At 40.9% G+C, this 9,416-nt stretch overlaps 1 pseudogene; it reads left to right on the plus strand.

Annotated features, from left to right (window-relative positions):
• The first annotated feature begins 408 nt into the window (after window positions 1-408).
• LOC148020451 (uncharacterized) lies at window positions 409-1,511 on the plus strand (annotated as a pseudogene).
• Window positions 1,512-9,416: the final 7,905 nt, after the last annotated feature.

The raw sequence follows: 9,416 nt of genomic DNA on the forward strand, positions 1-9,416 counted from the left end.
CTAACAAGTATAGTGGCTGTAATCCTCATCTGCTGGAATTGAAAGCACTATCGTGGATCAAGAAAGCTTCCTGAAGAGCGCTTTTTAAGCGTTTTCTTTCTCGCTTCCGAGTCCACAGGCGGCAGCCTCAGCATCAGCAGCAGGACAGATGCTGCTGGCTTTCCCCAGCAGTCGCAGCTTCCGAGGTCCCTGCCGTACTGTGCCAATCAGATGATCCCCCCGGCAGTAGCAATAGCTCTAGGGAAACTCTAGGGCCGGGACATCCAGCAGCACCGAGATGTATTTCTCCAGAGAGGAGATCGATAGGTGCTCTCCATCCCGGCGAGATGGCATCAACGTCCAAGCAGAGACGTTCCTTAGACACTCCTAGCTAGCAATTCTGCCCGCCTTTTTGTACACCCTGCTAGCATGGCGCCTTCCGTCGCCCCACGACTCCTTAGGGCCCTTCTCAATGACCCTGCTGACTCCTCAGGGCCCTTCTCAGCGACCCTGCACCACGCAGAAGCGGCGCCTCTTAGTCCTCGGCTGATGGCTATGGACCAAGCCCGGATGGTTTCGGCCCAGATGCTTTTGCATCAGACCCTGGTGTTGGCAATCTGGGCTTGCCCTACGGATGCTCGATGGTTAGCCTCTGTGCTTTTTTGTTGACTCCTCAGGGCCCTTCTTAGCGACCCTGCACCACGCAGAAGCGGTGCCTCTTAGTCCTCGGCTGATGGCTATGGACCAAGCCTGGATGGTTTCGGCCCAGATGCTTTTGCATCAGACCCTAGTGTTGGCAATCTGGGCTTGCCCTACGGATGCTCGATGGTTAGCCTCTGTGCTTTTCATCTGCCTGTATACAAAACAGCCCTTGCATGGAAACTATTTTCCAGAAGGTCCTGGCTGCACTGTGTTGGCTTAGCCTCTGTGCTTTTCGTCTGCCTGTTTACACTTGGTGATGTGTGGACCACACCACCGGTGATAATTGCACCAGGTCTAGATCAGGATAGCTCAGCAGCAGGCTTCAATTTCACTGATATTCTTGATGCATACAAGCGGTGGGATGTAAGATGGAGATGTGGTGCGTTAAAAAAAAAAAAAACACACGACAAGGTTATTCGAAAAGTCCGAGCCTGCAAGATCCGAATGCAATTTTTTGCAGTTCTTTGAACATGAAGCATGTATCGGTCCATATCAAGCAGTGGTCATGGCTTCCAGACAACCTTTAGAATCTCTACTCTTGCCAATGCGGCCTCACTTGCATGTTGATGAAGTCTGAGGTGCTAGGTGATGATCCAGATGCGTTGCTTTTTGAGTCTGCGACTCCTCCTTTAACGAGGCGGCAAGGAGAACCTTTAAGGGCATATTTGGACTTGGAAGCAGGAAGAAAATATTTAGGACATGAGGATATTTTTATCAGCTATCATGCTGGTGACACAGTCCAGGCTACTTATGCAGGAGCTTCTTTTCATGTTCATAGGAGCTATTTTGTCTCTTCGATAATTTGCAGTTTTCATGTTGACATAGGCTGATCTTGCTCGAGAAGCAACACATCTCAGCAGGCTTGACAGCAGAGCTGTCGCATAATGATCGTGTCAATCTTCTAGAGTTTTTTAAGGCGGTTGCAGTGAAGGACGGAAAGTTAGCTGCAGAGTGTACCTTGAAGCTTTCAAGAGATCAGTCCTGTCCAAACCAAGCAGCTTTCATCAGTGAGGTTGCAACTTCATTCAAGTTTTGGGAATCAAAAGAGGCAGATGTCATAAGCCCAAGAGAGTGCTAATACCTTCGGTTCCCTCGCATGATGATCGTCCTCGTTCGTTATTTCATTGATGAGCGTCTATATTCTAGCTGATGATACATTGTTTCGTTTATATTCTTTCCAGCTGATGAGGGTCTATATTCCAGCTGATGACACATTATTTTGTTTATATTCTTTCCGGCTGATGAGCGTCTATATTCCAGCTGATGACAAATTGTTTTATTTATATTCTGTTCATGGGGCCCCACATGTGTTATGTTGTCTATAGAGCGGCGTCGCGAACCGTCTCTATAGTTCTTGTATTGTTCTAATGTCACTGTAACGTTTTTCTTTAAGTTTTGATGTGATAGATATATTGCTTACATCCCAAGTTCAGTTGAAGGAATTTCTTGGAGATTTTATCTTTTGCAGTGATGTCACTTATCCTTATTTTACAACATTAGGAGTGATAAAGCTCTTTTGATGCCTCTGAATAGGCTATTGTAATTCAGGAGTGATGTAGCTCATGAGTGATGTAGCTCCTTCTTCATTGATGTTGTAATTCACGAGTGATGTAGCTCCTTTGATGCCTATGAATAGGCTCTTGTAAGTTCAACTTTGTAATTTTATATTTTGAATATTAATATAACGGTAGGCCTATATAGAGCTGTGGGTTTTTCCCTTGAGCCCCCAAGGGTTTTTTCATCCATAGTAAGGGACCTTTATTTGAGTGGGGGTGTTAGCTATATATAGTCTGTCTATATATAGTGCCCCATGTCCCCTCTATATATTCCTACCATGTGTGCTCAGTTGACACACTTTTGGGGTTCCACTTCCGGTGTCTCGTATTTCTCTTCTTCTCTCTCATCCTCCATTCCTCGTCTCCCTCGTGCACTGTTCAACACAAACAACTCGATGTCTAGCCCAAAGACTTTCATGGAATTGTTTCATGATACGCACCTGTAGATCTCTATCACAAACAACTCTCAATGGCTATCCTCCTTGCTTTCGTGGATGCTTCCAAAGTAGCCCACTTCGCAAGAAGAAACCATAAGATTTTCTTCTAATTTTCTTGAAGTCTGCATGAGTCCATCCATCTTGTCTAAACATTGTACTCAAATAATGACCAATCTGCAAATACTCTCATTTATACAAAGACTCATCAAAGCTTTCCAAAGCAGTCACATGACAAACATGATCAGCGTGCATGGCTGCAAGATCAACCCCATCATCAGCATCATCAATGCAAGAAAAATTCATATCATTATACCTCACTCGTCAAAGCATATAAGCTATACTGGGTTGTCTTTACATACTATGTGCATGAACTCAAGATTTATGGAATTTATGTATCCAATCCACCTAAGAATGGCAATATCTAGAGTAGAACAACTCATGATCATACCTAGAAGAGGCCAACAATCAGTCTCAACCACCATAGTAGCTCCAATGAAGTACTCTTTATCATTCTTGAGAGCCGTGACAACTCCCAAGAGCTCTCTTTTAATTTGTGGATACCTTCATTGTCACTCGTTTAGGACTTTCGCCCCAAACCGAATAGCATACCTATTCCCATCTGCATCATTTTGGCCAACAGCCCATCCAATGCCAATAGGACTAGTATCAACAGTAAGCACAATAGGTCTTCCACACTCATAATCTGCCTTTCGAAGAGTCGGAGCAGTTCTCAATAATTTCTTGAGTTTCTGCATAGCTTTAGTATGTTTTATCTCCCAAGAAAAACATTGCCCTTTTCTCAAGAGTTGATAAAGATCATGTGCAATATGAGAAAAGTGAGGAATCCAAATAAGATAAAACATACAAGCTCCAAGAAACTTGCGAACCTTATAAGTAGAGGAACAAGTCTCCAAAAAATTTTCTATGGCATCAACCTTCACAGGAGAAGACTTCGTACCATAATATCCACACATATAACCAACAATCAAAACTTCTCTGGTACCAAAAATAGACTTCAACCCTGACAAGGTCAAATTCACTACTTCCAATCTGCAAAGAATCTTCTCAACATCTCTAATATGTGAAGTCACAAAGAATCTGCATCCATGATCATCTAAAGAATCATCTTTACTTTCTTCCAAACAACCCTTGATAGGTAAGTCATCAATGAAAGGCATAGTAAGCTTAGGGATAAAATCTCGTAGAACCTTGTTCATCCCATTCATCATATGAGCAACAGAATTAGTAGCTCCTTGTGAAAGCGTACATATTCGAACAAGGCCTAGAGGTGTCTTCATTGTATTCAAATCTCTACTTTCAAGGGCAAGCTAGAACTGATCATATCCTGAATAAACATCACCAAGAGAATAGATAGCAGACCCAGCAAAAGCCTCAGCAAACTCATCCACAATAAATTCTGTACCAACATTTCAAATAGTGACCTTATTTAGTGGCTGTAGGTCCTGTATGAATCTGAGTGTCCCATTCTTTTTAGGAACTATGAACCATCTTTTGGAATATGGAGCCAAAGATGGTTCTATAATTCCCATCCCGATCCACTCATTCAAGAGCTCTACTAGTTTGGGCAAGTGAGCTCCCGGTACAAGAATTGGCGGTAGATTCTAAGGAACATGAGAAATGGTAAAAATAACCATGGGCATCACAACCCTAGGATCCACACATCCAATCTCATGTGTAAAGAAAGCAAAAGCTTTTCCATGTCTGCATATCATCTCTTCAAAACATCTTACCTCTTCAGGAAGTAGAAAATCTTTGGTCCCAATCTTCATCTCTTTCAATGTCTCAGTTGAAAACTTATGTCCAATACCTACAAGATATCGCAAAGGAGGTTGCATGGCACCTCTTCTAATCATCTCATCATTGTCCAAAGGTAGCAATCTTGCAATTGGTCGAACCTTGTTGTCAACTATCTTATATTTTTTTCAAACTTTGGCTTCATTATTACTACAACCTGCACATTTCACCTCGTGATGAAAAAACCTTGGTAAGCATAAATTTTGCTATCTATAAACAGCAACACCTGAATCTCTTTGCTGAAATATGTCAGTAAGGAATTCTTTTTGCTGAGAATCCTCAGCACCCAATTCCTTATGAAGCATGAAATTAGAAATCTCACAATACATCGCCAGAGAATGAACTTCTAAGACATATGACATCTCTTGATTGTTAGCATTTAGCAAAACCAAAAGTTATTCCATGGTATGTGAGCATGAAAGGCCATCATAGAGACCATCTATTCCGTCTTCTTCCTGCAAAACACCTGCAACCATTAATTCTTTTTCTTTTCTTTTTACATAGTACTTGGCGGCTCTAGGCATATAAGAAATATGCTGAAAACACAAAGTACTTTCAGTGGATACACCATAAACACATGACAAAAAACTACCACTGCCAGGAGAGGCAAGAGCTTTCCCGGACTTGTACCACCATCGTCTCACAAGACAGTGGTACCCACAACAAAAACCTAGCTCTCTTGCTGGAAGAGGGAATCCCTCAAGGAATCTTTATTCCGCTGATGATTAATAGAAACAATCATGAACTCAATAACTTTCTTCCCATCCTTGCTTTGGATTCGAGCATAGGCAGATCTATCATCCAGAACCTTAGTCTCCATTTGAGACTCAGCAATAAATGGTTGCCCCAAAATAATAGGATAAGAACAAGATTTTTGTACAAAGAAATGATAGGACTCACCCACATCTCCAATAGAAATCTTTAGATTTGGACAAGTAGCATATAAATCCCCCTGGAGTATTGTTGGCTGCCCGTATGCACCAACCATGATCAACATCAACTAGCCATCTACCAGTATCATATAAACCTCACACAATTACATTATTCTTGAAACCATGATCCAAAAGTGCAACGCAAGGAGTCTCAGTCTCACCAAGCTTGACGATAGTTTCTGTAGTCGCACGAGCCCAGTGACTTTGAGAAAAATGGCTTCGAGGCACCAATGTAGGTGCATCTTCGCTCTCATTATACTGCACGGGCTGAAGTAAAGGATGAAGAGACTTCTTGGACTGCATACATAGAGCTCCATCTGTAGATTCCTCGATGATTTCTTCTTCAAAATCAACCTCTTCAATCTATAATCCATAGAGAATAGCATCGGCAACAGCTAAAGCCTCTCAATGGATCATATCTTGTGATTGTTCTTCAATAATTTGGTGCTTTCTTTTTATGATGTCAATGATAACATCATGGAATTCTCTCTTGGCAATCCCCAAAACTAATCCAAGTGTAAATTTAATTTTGCAATTAAGAATTCAATCTTCAAGTACCTTTTTCAAGTCTTTGGAAGTCTTGATGTCAGATAGCGGCTTGAATCCAGGTTGCTTCTTCGGCTTCGAATCCTTTAACTTTGGGGCCTTTTGGTCTTCTTACACTTTTGTCTTTTTCATGTCAGCCATACTCTGCTCAAATCGTGAAGAAGAAGGCTGAAGAACTGGCTCACTCCTACTAGTTGCCTTCTTTGATCCTTCAGGTTGATCATTATCTCTTTTGCACTTTTCTTCAACAAGTGCTTCAAATCCTTGAGATTTTGCAATATAAGCATAGATAGAGAAGACATCTATGTGATCATTCCATCCGGTTCCTTTTCTAATTGCATCTCCTATGAATGAAAGTTCAGATGAAGAATCTTTACCTTTCTTTTTCGCATGCAGTGCATAGGACCATAAAGGAGATTTATCTTTCGATAACTACTCCAATTGAAGACCATAGGCAATAGCTTCTCTTGCCACCTCTTGCTTTACATAAGAAGAACCTAAAAGAGTTTCCTCTAATCATTTCTTCATATCTCCTTTGCCAAAATTCGTTTTGAGTGGTTGCTTTGAGTCTCCGAAACATATCATCCTATCCTTCCATACCACCAACTTTAATCCTATCGCCTCTTCAAAGTCTTAACAGTCCTTACGCTCATGGTCTGGACTATCGCACCATATGCAGCGGTGAACATGATTATTTCTAGAAGAATTCATAGTAGTAGAAGAAGAAGGAACATAAATTGGAGCTAGGTTAAGTGGTTGTTGACTCTTGTGGAAATCTTTATATGAAGATCCTTCAAGTTCTTTGAAATTTCTTCCACCATGTCTTCTACAGTTGGTTTGGCTGATGGCCTGACAACTACCGTAGGAATAGGCATAGGCATAGGCATAGAGGTAGGCATAGACATGGAATGAGAGGTAGGAGAAGAAGTGGAAGGAGCAATAGGAGAAGTGGGAGAAGTGGAGGTAGGAGATGACATCGTTAGAGGTGTTTGCATACCATTTTGTAAGCGAGCCTTCCATCTCTGCCTCTTCGTCAATGTGGAAACAGTATCAACAACATCTTACCAATGAGTCTTCAATCCCATAGGCTGGGTACGGTCTTCAAGAAGCTCACCCAAATTGTCTTGAAGTGCAGGATCCAACTGCCTACAAGAATAACTCCACTTTCTTCAAGTTTAGGGCACTTTGTTCAAGTGTATCCAACTGGTTGTAGCGTTCTTCAAACTCGCGCAATAACTGGGAAGCAACAAAGGACAACAAGTCCTTTGTTGGGCTGATAGACCCACTCTCTGAATCTCTTCTGAGTAGCAATACCATAATCCTCCAGGAAATATTCATCTTTGAGCACCTTCTTGAAGACATTCCAATTTGAATCTTGCACAAATAAATCAGTCACTCTAACCCACAAAGTAGGTGTGACAAGTCATAAGAAATAATTGCTCGAGTTGGTAAGGACTCCAGAAACGTGCATCTGGATTTTAAAAGTTTTAAGATAAGCTGAGACATTCCGGCCTTCAAATAATTTAGGTTCACTTACCATGGCCTTGATCGCTTTGGTTGCTCCATGTGTATGCTCTTGTTCTTGATGTAGCATTCGTTGTTGATCCAATTGTTGTTGATGTAGTTGTTGTTGTTGCTGCACAGATAAATGCATCTGTTGATTCTGCATCATAATAGCCAAAGAGATTTTGTAATAAATTCTTCATATTTTTGGTTGAAAGGAAGAAGCACTCGATGATGAAGTGGGTGGAGTATTTTAAGAATCTCCCATCTCATCAATCAGAAGCGATGCTTTCACGTTGGGTTCACCAGCTGTCGCACAGAATTTGCGCGGAGGGGGGGTCTGTGAATGTTGCTTGCCATAGGGATCTTAGCAAGATGGGAGCAAGGGATGATGAAGTTTAATCAATTCAAGGTGTATACATGGAGTGAAATAATAAATAGGATTTTCATTCGATTGGTTACATATGTCATGGAAATACATGAGAAGAGAAGTGATTAGAATGTGTTTTTGACAGAGTAGATATGGTACTTCCAAAGGTTGAAGAAGGCCTTTTCCTTATCAATATAACCTAAAATATTTGAGATAGATCCATCTTTCAAACTTATATATGGTATCAGGGACCATATTATCCTCAAATAGAAGCCTTCAATCTTTATACATAATCCGATACATATCATCCGTCCAAGGTAACATTGTAGATAGCCCACAAGCTCTAGAATCTATATCATATAATTCAAAGAGAGACTTGAGACGTCAAACTTATTGGAAGCTCTTTAGCGTCGTAATTCAGCCTTATCCTCCCTTGCTCAAAGTAGTATTTGATGCATACAGAGTTGAAGCACGAGAGTAACAACATTTTTCATGGACGTTAAGTCAAAGGCAACTCTATATGCTCACGTCAAAATTCTAATCTTCTTTGAACCATAGAAAAATTAGGTTCTCTTCATGGCGGCTTCATGAATACAGGGCAAAGATATTATGTTGATAATGATGATGATGATGAAATGTTGGCAAATCTTCTCGTCTTAGAGAGGCTTGTTTATAAGTCCAATTTGAGGCACGTCTCGGAAAGGATGGGTAAGAGAGATACTTTGATGCCATGAGATAAATCCATTTGCAAAAACAAAGAGTTTTTCAAAAGTCAACATATCCAAACAACCAGAGAGTCCTTTAGAAGAGCTTGCCATCTTCCACTTTGTTCATTGAGTCCACTTCGTCTGTAGCTTTGTTTTTGTCTTCTTCTCCGTCGTCTTCACTTTGTCTACAGGACTTCTAGTTCTCCTTCTCTAACTTCGTCCACTTTGTCTCAATCACAAAAAAATATTTGTCGAACACTTTGTTGATTTTTTGTACATTTGGAGCTTTGAAATAAAAAAGAGGGTGGGAACAACCTCTTGGGAAATCCAAGAAATCACTGGATGAAAATATTTCATGGACCGGTTTACCAAGGGGGGGTGAAGAGTAAAGATCAATGGAGGAAGGTGAAGGAAAAATATATAATGTGAAAAGAAAAGATATAAAATGGATTTGGAGCCATCCAAAGGGCATGTAAGGCTCATAATGTCATGAATTTGGAGCCTTATGATAATTCAACCAAATGGGACCCTTCTTGGAAGCATTAGTGGAAGAAAAATCAAGTACATGATTTTGTAAGATTTTTTAAAAATACTTCCACTCCGATCCCAAAAAACTTTTTGACATGAAAGTTGTAGCGCGTGAGCTAAAGTTTTGGCTAGTATTTTTTTATACTTTTTTAAAGCTACGAGTTGGGAGATATGGCCAAAATGGTGGATGCCAACTTTTTCCAACTGCGGTGGAGACCACCTCCTAATTTTATACACACCCACACTTTCTTTCCCACACTTAACACTTCCATAAAACATCTTTCATTAGACTCCCAACCCTTTCCCCTCTCTTATCCTCTCTCTCAAGCTAATAAACCATT

The sequence above is a fragment of the Lygodium microphyllum genome, chromosome 19 (genome assembly GCF_053477565.2).
Source record: "Lygodium microphyllum isolate KBCC chromosome 19, Lygodium_microphyllum_v1.1.10, whole genome shotgun sequence".
Classification (NCBI taxonomy): domain Eukaryota; kingdom Viridiplantae; phylum Streptophyta; class Polypodiopsida; order Schizaeales; family Lygodiaceae; genus Lygodium; species Lygodium microphyllum.